This window comes from Zalophus californianus, chromosome 7, assembly GCF_009762305.2.
Source record: "Zalophus californianus isolate mZalCal1 chromosome 7, mZalCal1.pri.v2, whole genome shotgun sequence".
In the NCBI taxonomy this organism is placed as follows: Eukaryota; Metazoa; Chordata; class Mammalia; order Carnivora; family Otariidae; genus Zalophus; species Zalophus californianus.
Window position 1 is genome coordinate 47,966,247 of NC_045601.1, and position 11,894 is coordinate 47,978,140.

The 11,894-nt window shown below is 43.5% G+C and overlaps 1 non-coding gene across 1 annotated transcript; it reads left to right on the forward strand.

Annotated features, from left to right (window-relative positions):
• The first annotated feature begins 3,263 nt into the window (after positions 1-3,263).
• TRNAK-CUU lies at positions 3,264-3,336 on the forward strand. Its single transcript has one exon. It is a non-coding gene; the product is annotated as a tRNA-Lys (tRNA).
• Positions 3,337-11,894: the final 8,558 nt, after the last annotated feature.

The window sequence follows — 11,894 nt, forward strand, 5'->3', positions numbered from 1 at the left end:
CTGGTGTAGGGGCACTTGGGTGGCTCAGTCGGGTAAGCGTCTGCCTTCTGCTCAGGTCATGATCCTAGGGTCCAAGGATGGAGCCCCGCATCGGGCTCCTTGCTCAGCGGGGAGTCTGCTTCTCCCTCTGCCACTCCCCCTGCTTGTGACCTTTCTCCCTCTCTCTCTCTCTCTCTCTCTGACAAATAAATAAATAAAATCTTAAAAAAAAATTGCTGGTGTAATTTCTACCTCCATGAGGTCTCCATGGAAATAGGGTCTCCAAGGGTTACCATGATCCAGGGTCTGGTACTTGTCTTTGCAGTTTTGTAAACTCAGAAGAATATGGAGAACTTCAGGTGTACTTTATCATTGGAAAGACTTGGATTCAAATCTTAGTTCACCACTTTCTAGCTTTGTAATCAAGAGCAACTCATATAAATAACAATTCTACTTATAGGAGATGATTCATTTATTCTAAAATGTGTTTATGGAGATCCTACTGTGTGTCAGGTACTATCATAGACATTAGGGATACAGACAAAAAGCCCTGCCCTTGAGGAGCTTATATTCTGGTAGGGGAAGACTGGCAATACATAAAAGCAATGTATGAAATACACAGTATTCTCTATGGTCTAAAATGCTATGGTGAAAGCCTAGGCAGGGAAGGGCAACAGGAAGTATTGGGGAGTTGGAAAGCTTCCATAGAATGACAGAGAAAAGCCTCTTTGTGAATATAATATGGGAGCCAATTTTGGAAGGGGATGAGAGAATTTGCCACAAGGATCCCGGGGGGAAAGGTATTCCAGGGTAGGAATTATTTCCGGAAGTGTTGCTTCAGGAGTTCATGGGCCTAGTGACAGGAGCAGAATGAGGGAGGGAAAGAATCCTTGAAAATAACAGAAGGTAACAATGAGCACGACTGTGCAACCTGGAAAGTACTTGACCCCCTGCCTGGCCTGTGCTCCTTCAGTGGTCACTGTAACGGCCACCTCTGGGGCTGTGGGCTCCCCGCAGAGACAGCTCTTCCTATTCACTTTTGAATGGCTTGCACCTCCAGTAGCACCCAGCACACAGCAAGTGCCGAATGAATGATGGACAAATTATTTACTCTAATGACACACCGGGACTGTGATGTGAGGTCAGAACATGAAGTTATTAACGGATAACTGGGGTCCACCTCTCTAATGTACTAATTATGTCAGTCGGCTCTCCGGGACACTTCCTACTAGATACCAAGGCAGGTAGGTAGCCAAATTACTCAAGAGAAAGCTGCTTAATCAGCATGGAGTAAGGTCAGAGAAAGCTGGGGAATCCTAGGGGATGTTACTGTCTTCCCTGCCCTGGCGATTTTACATATCAGAAGATGTGTCAGGCGAATACTTGAGATCAAAGCAGGAAATCGAATAAACACACAACAGGGACCTTGTTGGTTGCCTCTTCAAGACTCATCCCCTCTCTGGATCCCACAGTTCCTAGCTAGCAGATACCAAGGGGCTACCTGCTTCAGGGGAGGCTGAGCCCCCTCCCAGCCCCCCCGGAGTGAATCACACTTGATCTAAAGCAATCACAGTAATCTCCGCTCTCCTTGAAGGGATTACTTGAGCAAAAGCATATGACACAATTCTGACTAACAGGACATGACCAAAGGACTATGGCGGGGGCGGGGGGGGCTCCTGGAGAAAGTTTTTCACTCAAACAGATTTGCATGAGGAGAAGCTGACTTTCCTACTTCTTAAATAGCTGTGAGTGGAATACTTGGAGCTGAAACAGCTGTCTTGCATCCATGCGAGGACAAGCCTAGGGGTCAAAAGTCAATATGCTGAGGATGACAGAACTGGAAAATGGAAAGAGCTTGCGTCCTTGTTCACATTACTGAACTGTTAATTAGTCAGCCTTGGGGATGTCCTAACTCTAGAACTCTCTGTGTTATATGGGATGATAAATTTGCTTATATTTAAAGCAATCTTGTTTGGATCTCATATTCGTTTGTTAGGGCTGTCATAATAATATACCGCAGACTAGGTGGCTCAAACAACTGAAATCTCTTTTTTTCCCACAGTTCTGGAGGCTAAAAATCCAACATCAAGGTGTTGGAAGGTTTAATGAGACCTCCCTCCTTAGCTTGTAGATGGCCACCTTCTTCTGTGCCCTCACATGGGCGTTCCTCTGCATGTGCCTCCCTGGTGTCCCTTCCTTTTCTTAAAAGGACATCAGTCATATCGGATCAAGGCCCCATCTTCATGACCTTATTTAACTGTAATTACCTCTTTAGAAGTCTTGTCTCCAAATGTAATCACATTTGGGGTTAGAGCTTCAACATATAAATGCGGGGGAGAGGAGGGACACAATTCAGTTCATAACAGGTCTCCTCTTACAGATAATACACCACCTCTTAGGTAATCGTAACAATTTCAGGGTGTCAGTGCAGTAGGCTGTGTCACAACATCTAATGGCAATTATAAGTTGCCTATCAAAATTTTAATTTGTATAATTGGATAAATTACTTTTCAAGGTCTTCCCAACTCTGAGATTCTATGAGTACATTTGTTTATTGCTAATATTTTAAAAGTTATAATCACAGTTATATATCAGTTGAAGTACTTTCAGCTTCAAGGAACAGAAATATCTAGAAAAATGCAGCTAGAAGGAACTTAAGCCACATCACATAAAAAGAAATCCAGAGGCAGAGAAGTTCCAGAATTAATTAATAAAGTTGCTTAACAAATTATGAGGCAGGGCCAACATTCCTTCCATCCTTCCAGCCTGCCAGTTGTCAGTGTGTTAGCAGTCCCCCCTCCCCATGGTCACAAAATGGTTGCAACAGCTCCAGGTATCACATCACTATATAGTACCTCCACAAGCAAGACAAAGGGAAAGGAAAGATCTTCCCTTCCTTCCATTTTATTTTTTAAGGTTTTATTTATTTATTTGTCAGAAAGAGAGAGCACAAGCAGGGGCAGTGGTAGGCAGAGGGAGAAGCAGACTCTCCAATGAGTGGGGAACCCGATGCGGGGCTCCATCCCAGGACCCTGGGATCACGACCTGAGCTGAAGGCAGACGCTTAACCAACTGAGCCACCCAGGCATCCCCCTTCCACTTTAGTTTAAGAATGAAGAAAGAATTCCATAGTTTCCCATTAGGCTTCTTGCTAGACACACTTCTGTCACATACCTACCATGATGGGTTTAAATTGGCAGACTTCCCCTCGTTTCTCATTGGTAGAGCTAGGTAGCATACATACCAAGTCATTTAAAAACAAAGTGGCAGGGAGCGGGGGGGACACCCGGTTGGCTCAGTTGGAAGAGTGTGAGACTCTTGATCTCATGGTTGTGGGTTCAAGCCCCATGTTGGGTAGAGAGATTACTAAAAATAAATAAATAAACTTTAAAAAATGTTTAAAAAGAAAGAAAAAGAAAGCAAAGGGGAAAGAGACCTAAACCAAATATGAGTTTCTGGTGAAACAAACATCCCCTGGAGAAGAATTGACCAAATAAAGAATCCGTTAGCAAGAAAGGCCAAGAAGATCTAAGATGTAACAACCACATTGCTACAATCCCACATCAGAGCTGACCGTGGAACTGCATATTTTTTTTAAAGATTTTATTTATTTATTTGAGACAGTGTGAGAGAGAGAACAGGAGCGGAGGGTGGGGTGGGTAGGAGCAGTGAGAAAGGGAGAAGCAGGCCCCTTGCTGAGCAGGAAGCCCAACGCGGGGCTCAATCCCAGAACCCTGGGATCATGACTTGAGCCGAAGGCAGACACTTTATGGACTGAGCCAACCAGGCACCCCCGACCTACGTATCTGATATCAAGATTGCCCTGGGAAATCTGAAAGAACACAGAGATGGGACCTACAATTTTTCGCACCCTGGTATTCCCTAGAAATATCAGAAGGTGTTGACAGAATTTTTGAGCTATTTCCAATATCTCAAACACCCCAGGGGAAAAATTTGTACAAGATGACTAAAATGTTAAAATTATTTTGAAACTAACTGAAATTCTATAAAGTCTGTGTGCTAAGGATTGTTCTATCATGCTATTCAGGAGCTCCTATTGCTTGTTAAGTACTGTTTAATAAAAGTTTTCAATAAATTAGTAACTAAAACATATTCGAAAAATGGATACTTTTAAAATAAGGAATCCATGAAAGAAAAATAATTTTAAAAGGTTATTGTTGAGAAAAACATGAGAGATCATTGATGCCCAAATGACTCTTTTCCTCAAGGAAATGTAAAGGATTTCAGCTAGTCATGACTCAAGAGTGCTATCCTCTCTAAAGAGACAAGAAGTAATGGTTCACAGACATTAAGCCATTCAATCTTCGCCTGTTCTGTGCCTGGGCAGTTATCTTTCACACTGACCATATGCTCAAAATCACTATCTTTCCATATCATTAACTCTTGACACCACCAGAATTTCCTGCATAAATGCATTAATTAATCTAAATGGAATGTAACAGGCACCCTTATTATCTTTTTTCCTAAGAGAAAAGGACCAATCAACAATAAGCATTTAAATTAAACTCTATCAGCAAAATATACTTGATATCACAGACATTCACACTGTATACCCTGCAATTACCATTTGCTAATAGTAATTTAATTGTTTAATAAATAATACCAAGGAGAATAAACATTAATGAAATGGTGCACACTCTATATGAGTCCTTCTAGTTTTATTTCTCAAAAGCGACAATTATACTCAGCAATTTGAAAAAGAGCATTAATCAAAGCCAGAGACTGATACTGAGAGATCATTGCATGGCTCTTGAAGATTATATGGCCAAAGAAAATAGCTAATTCTGGAAGTGGTGTTTGGGTAGAAGACTGAAGTGTAACAATACTTGTCAGGTGTTTTGAGTATGAGTTCTGATGCTAATGTAACTGGGACAAAAAACAATTGGTTAGGAAGAGAATGCACAGAGATTGCACACACATCCTCATACCTTTAAGCTAGCACCTAAGCTTGCTTGGCAGCTCGCAAGTAGCCTGTTCAGGAGTTATCCACAGAGCAGACACTGATCTCAAAGATTGTTGAATGGTATCTTGGAAAGAAGCATTTGGTTTTCTCTTTCTTTTTTTGTTTTTTTAAGTGAATGACTATGGCTTGTATTCACACACTGGTGAAGTGGACACAGCAATGAACATATCTGATTCTCCATCTCAGACTGGAAAGGACACTGTCCTAAGGAACTTTCTTGTCCAGGTATTAGGGACATACAAATGGGATAAAGGAAAAGGAATGCCACAGGTATACAGAAACAGAAGTCAGAGTAGGGTTCAAGCTCAAGCCTTGGAGAATACACTGAAGGGTAGGTCTTAAACCAAGATTTCTCTAGAGTCCTCAGCAGTGGTACGCCTTGGCCGCAGTACTCCACAGTCTACAGAGCACTGTTCTCCACTTGCCTTCTGTTTTCTCTTCCTATGAATTCGCTTCTTCACTCTTTAATCTCTGATTCTTTTTCTCTATCTTGAGGCATCCGCTCATTCATAACTATAACTCATGTATAGTTTTATTTTATTTTTTTAAGATTTTATTTATTCATTTGAGACACAGAGATACAGAGAGAGAAAGCATGAGCAGGGAGAGAGGCAGAGGGAGAAGCAGGCTCCTCGCTGAGCCAGGAGCCCGATATGGGGCTCGATCCCGTGACTCCGGGATCATGACCTGAGCCGAAGGCAGACGCTTAACCATCTGAGCCACCCAGGCTCCCCTCATGTATAGTTTTATATCACTCGTGACCTAGCTCTAGCTCAACGTGTTTCACCTTCTTGCCCCATTGCTAACACCCTTCTTCTCTTGGCACATCCCACATGAAATGCCCATCTAATTGACGCATATTATCTTTCTGTGCCCAGGTCACTAAATAACGCATACAGTGACTGCCTTGGGGTCAAGTGCCCATCCTACCATGTAACCATTTATGTCCAGGAGAGAGAAGGATACATAGGATCGAATGTAACTGCCCAGGGCTCTTTCCTCACTAGGGTCTGAGGATGAGGCGCTTCCCTCAGGAGTATGTGAAAGGTAGCCAGGCAGGGCGACTGGCATCTCTAGTTACAAAAAAAAAAAAAAACACTAAATCAGGAGAACTCAGTCGGAAGACATGCCCGTAGGTATCTCTTATCTTGTTGGCAGATCTTCAGTGAGTCAATAAATTGGATAACTATCCCATACTTACTTTATGTAATATAATCATAGTCTATACTTCTTTCAATCTGAAAGTAAATGCCAGTAATTATGAGAAATACTTTTCCAGTGCACTGGAGTTGTTCTGATGCAACCAGCTCTTGGAATCAAAACAACTCTAACAGTTAGAGACCCATGGAAATCTACTATCTTCTCTAACTCCCAGGAAATAAACTCCCTTTAGAATCCATCAATCATGACTAGCCATTCCATTGTTAATAAATTCTGTAGGAGACGTTTCAAAATAAAGGGCTGTTATTATTTATTGTTTGTAATGAAGCCTACTCAGCCTGGAGGGACATTGTGAGGATCCCTGTCAGATTTTGCAAAATGTCTTTTGGCTTTTCAACGGAAAGTTACTATATATGATAATAAAAGAAATAGCAGTAATATTCTTGCACAACCCTGACACTGAGTTCCTCTTTGTCTTAAAAAATAAGATAGTTCATCTTTAGGCCTTCTGGCGATTACTGAATTCAATTTGTTCTGAGGATGCTAAGGCTGATGAAAAAGGATGCTCATTATAAAAGCCCTTTCTCCAGGTCCTGTTCTGTTCAATAGTGTTGCTCTTAACTTTTGTTGATAGTGAAGAGTTGACCAGCATCTGTAAATGCACAATGGTATTAATTGGAATCCAAACCCTGTAACACTTTTATGGTACATAGAAAGAACTGTTTTAAAAATAAGGCATCAGGGGGCACCTGGGTTGGCTCAATTGATTAAGCAGCTGCCTTTGGCTCAGGTCATGATCCTGGGGTCCTGGGATCGAGCCCCATGTCGGGCTCCCTGCTCTGCGGGAAGCCTGCCTCTCCCTCTCCCTCCGCCTGCCGCTCCCCCTGCTTGTGCTCTCTCGATCTCTCTCTGTCAAAGAAATAAATAAAATCTTTAAAAAAAAATAAGGCATCAGAAACTTTGCAAATATGCTTGGCTAGATGCACTCATGGACTCATGCAGTTATTTTTTTTTTAAGATTTTTTTTATTTGTTTGAGAGATGGGGGAGAGCACAAATGGGGGAGGGGCAGAGGGAGAGGGAGAAGCAGGCTTCCCGCTGGGCAGGGAGCCCCACGTGGGGCTCGATCCCAGGACCCTGGGATCATGACCTGAGCCGAAGGCAGATGATTAACCGACTGAGCCACTCAGCTCCCCTCACGTAGTTAAATATACACGCATGAGATAGAGGCATGCAAAAGCAAGAAAAGGAGCTCCGGAGTGAGACTTTTTTAAGAGTAGTACTATAATCACACCTATATATGGGCTGTGCTTGTATTGTTCTACAAAGTATTTTGGATACAGTATTTCATTTGGTTCTCAACGGAAACCTTGGAGGTAGGTGGAGAGATGAGGTGTGTCCAACTCTCTTGCTCTGAGCCCTGTAAGACTCAAAGGCACTCAGACTATCCAGAGGACAACAGGGCTGGCAGTGAGGAAGGAGGTGCGCGGATAGTTTCCTGCTGGAGACAAAAGGAGAGACACCATGGAAGCCCAGAGAGCCAGTGAACCTGGACACCAGTGTTCTCCTTTAGGTCTCAATTGGTGATTACCAATTGATTTTCCTTTAACCCCACGTGGGTAGGGGTGCAGAGAAGGAGGTATCTGTGAGGCAGTGAGATTTGAAGGGGGTGGATCGTGTGGATCATTCCTTTCTAAGTGATTTTCAGGAGCCAGCGGAGATTACCGTAATATAAGCCACAGGGCTAGAAGGAAGGCACCTTGAGGAAGACAAGAATGAGGGGTCCTTAGAAATCCCAGACTCAGGCCAGGGCTCCTGTGGTCAGCTCTCTTTGACAGTATGACTCACATAATTGATTACTCACATAACTAATCCTCTCTAAACAAACAAGCTATTTTGATCAAATCACAACAAGGAATGCAGTAAACGTCTCCAGATGCGCCGGCCCGGCCTTGCCTCCGCAGAGACTCTGATCAGTGCCTGCCTCTTACGAAATAACCACCTTTCTCTGGCTTTTCGGAATTCTCACTTTTCAGAATTTCCAGGCTGTCTCAAATGTGGCAGCCTAGCAACTTTCTCCCTATAGAAAACTTCACTCTGTCATTCTGCCGTTTCTAAATCCAACTTAGGACGGCTTTTCTAGTTTTTACAACTCTTACTTGGTGTGCTCCCCCCTCCCCTTCCAAATGCATTTCTCCTTATCTTCATCAATCTGTCACCTTCAGCTCCACCCCCTCACTCCGCTTCTTGGCTTTTCAGGCAGTTACCGTTTGAATGAGAAGATTGAAAATCTCATTTATCACTTTTGAGAAGTCTCACAGAAACATATTGCAAAGCTCCCCTCACACCCGACGGGGAGGGAGAGAGAGAAAGCGTGACACCTAAAAATGAATCTCTAGAGAGGGAGGAGTATCCCTAAAATAGAGCAAAATAATAAATCGATGTTCTGCTTTCTTACAAAATGAAACCACTCACAGTGGAACTTTCCCTTTGCAGATGAGCTATTATCAAGGTGCTCGATACCGGAGAAATTCCACAAATTGCTAAATTCCCTTTAAAAAAAGATAAAAATCCTCGGTCTTCGGACCACTGCAAAGAGGCACGACAGAGAAGCCCCGCTCTCTCACTCCCTCTCTCACTCGATACCAACAGCGCCCAGGTCTAGGTCACAGCACGGAGAAGGCTCGGCAATGCAAACCTCTGTGCCAATGCACACCCCGCCAGAGCGGCTCCCTCCACTCCTAGTCCTGCCTGGGCAGGCCTGACAGATGGATGTATCCCTCATGGCCCCAGGTTACACCCAAATGCCCTTCCTGCGTAGCAAACACTGCTTTTCCCCCCAGGCAGCAAAACTGAGGTAACAGTAGAGGGTGTACAGTGCTATAAGTTGGGGAGCTAGGCTCGAGACCCAACATTTTCCCTGCTGGCAGCGACACCATACTGTGGTGTCTTTATCCCGCCGCACTCCTTCCGTGAGTGACAACAGGCAATGAAATGCAAAGGGAAAGAGAAAGCTATGCCCCCAGGGTCTCCCCAAATGCTGGCCAAGGGTTTTGTTTGAACTCCCCTGTGGGCCATTGGAGTTGGAACTGCAAGTTCCAAAGAAGACTGCCTGCCGCCCTGTTAGGATCTTTACTGATTATCCCTGAGGCTCTTTAGTCTCCGGAATGCAATGAAAAATACCTCTCGTCCAGGATGGTGGTATAAGCTGGGAAATGCAGACTCCTATGCCAGGGTCACGTGGAAAGATGTGTTCTGCTAGCAAGCTTCCATTTCACTCTATAACCAGAAAGGAAAGAGATGAAATTTCTAGCAAAGAAAAGAAAGCTGCTGCCAGGGAAAAGAACCAAGGGCACATCAACTAGACTGGGGTCTCCACTTACAGATGGTGGTTAACACAGACTATGGATTAAACTGTGCTGCCATGTATATACCAGGAGTCTCTCTGTCCTTCTGTGGACTCTCTTTGATCTTCTTTCCTCATGGCCTTTTCTTACTCTATAATTTTCCAGTTTTGCTTTTTGCTCTACGTTGGCATAAGATTAGGATTCTTAAGGGTGTCAGGTTGTGAGTATAGAAACAAATTTCATTCTAATTTATTTTTGTGTTTGAAATTCAGTATAGAATGAAGTATGTGTATGTCATCTTGAAAGAGGCTGTGAAGAATCTCCTTCTAGTGAAGAACGTGCTTCCTGGAGTTCTGTGGCCCCCGATGTGATAATAGAAGGTGTTCCATTTCTATTTTCATTAAAATTTATTCAGAGCTTTGGCATGTCCCTTTCTGTAATGTGTCAATATTCTGTCTTAGCCACTATCGAAACTGACTTAAAACATTTCTTAAGAGTCAGCGTGCTGCTCAGTTTCCGTGTTCCCCAGGGATACACTTGTCCTGTACACCACCTTTCCCCTCTTGCCAACTGCTATTCCTATTCCCATTTGGCTTTTCATTACATTTTCCCCAACTCAAACATATCCATTTGCTTTCTTCCATCTCTCATTTCCCCGCTAATTCTCTGGAGGGGATGAGATTCTATCATCGTTATTGTTATTTTCTTTTTTCTTCTAAAGACTGGAAGAGTGGAGCTGAAGTATTTGGGAAATGACTAGTTCCATAAATATCAAGACAAAGGTAATCAGTGGAAGCTGGTCCAGAAATCCTAACTCCTACTAGATTGTGGTCGATTTTTAGTGAATCACATTAGATACAGGTGAAGATCCAAACTCCAAGTGCCCTTATTAATTTTTTTTTTGGAGCTGAAATCATATCAGGTTTCTCAATTATACATTTATTACAAAATAAATTGTTCCACGATGCTAACCAATTGATAAACCTTATAATTCAGTAAGAAGTTCTCAATAGATTTCTGTAAATGCCATAAGAATGAAACTCCAAGAACAAAAGTAGCTTAGTTTTGTTAGTAAGATAGAGCTTTCATTTTTTTTATTTTTTATTTTTTTTAGAGATTTTATTTATTTATTTGACAGAGAGGACACAGCGAGAGAGGGAACACAAGCAGGGGGTGTGGGAGAGGGAGAAGCAGGCTTCCCGTGAAGCAAGGAGCCCGATGTGGGGCTCGATCCCAGGATCCTGGGATCATGACCTGAGCCGAAGGCAGACGCTTAACGACTGAGCCCCCCAGGTGCCCCTCATTTTTTTTAAATAAAAAAAATACCATCGACATGTTAGCTCAATGGTGTGTCTCTTTAAGCATGAAAGCACAAGAAAGCCCCACTGGCACAGCGTCCAGCTGCTGCTGACCTTTTTGTTGTATGAATCAGTGGCTAAAAAAGCTGCTTAGAACCTGCTTTGGTAGAGTTCAGTGGCGGTGATTTTTTTGTTTTAGAGTGAGATTTGAAACGGTTGCCCTCGCTGAGAAAAAGAGGGTGTGCTTGCCAAAATGTAAATGCAGGACCAAAGCTTGGCCCCCCGAGTGGAGGAGCTAGAGCCTACAGGTGCCCCCGGCTGGTCTCCACTGTGTGAGCAGAGAGCGGAGCTGCGCACAGAGAGCAGGCAGGAAGCCAGCAGGCCGGGAGCCAGCAGTTAAATGCAGCAGGTGGAGGGTGACCTCCGCTGGGAGAAATGAGAAGTATCTCCAGCTGAGAGCAGTGGTGTAGTGCTCTTAAAATGACTGTTGCCCTTCCAGAAAGAACAGAGGGCGGGTGTTCTCAGACATGAGCGAGCAGAAGACTGGGGTCAACTGCTTAAAAATTCAGATCTCCAGCCCCACACCTCCAGACTCTTGGGGCCTGGGAATCTTCATTGTATATCATCAACACAAGTGATTCTGATGCAGCTGTGCCAGGAGCCACACTTTAAACATCCATGGCTGGGGCGCAGCATCTGGTGACAGCTATGCAAGCGACAGGACTACATAGTTCTACATAGGGATCTGGCTTCCTTTGAACCCTTTTAAAAAATATTGCTTACCCATGAAATTAGATTATTTAGGGGCTACTTAATTAAGACACTTCCATTTTCTGGAATTCTGACCTTTTGTCAGACTGTGTGTTTTGATTTGAGATGCTCTAAATAGGACCCTCATTTTATTTTTTTAAAAGATTTTATTTATTTGAGAGAGAGAGTGCGAGAAGGGGGAGGGTCAGAGGGAGAAGCAAACTCCCCCCACCACCGATGTGGGGCTCGATCCCAGGACCCTGAGATCATGACCCAAGCCGAAGGCAGATGCATAACCGACTGAGCCACTCAGGCACCTCTATGATCCTCATTTTAGAAGAAACCATGCTCTCTGTTGTTAGAGCAGTTACTTATC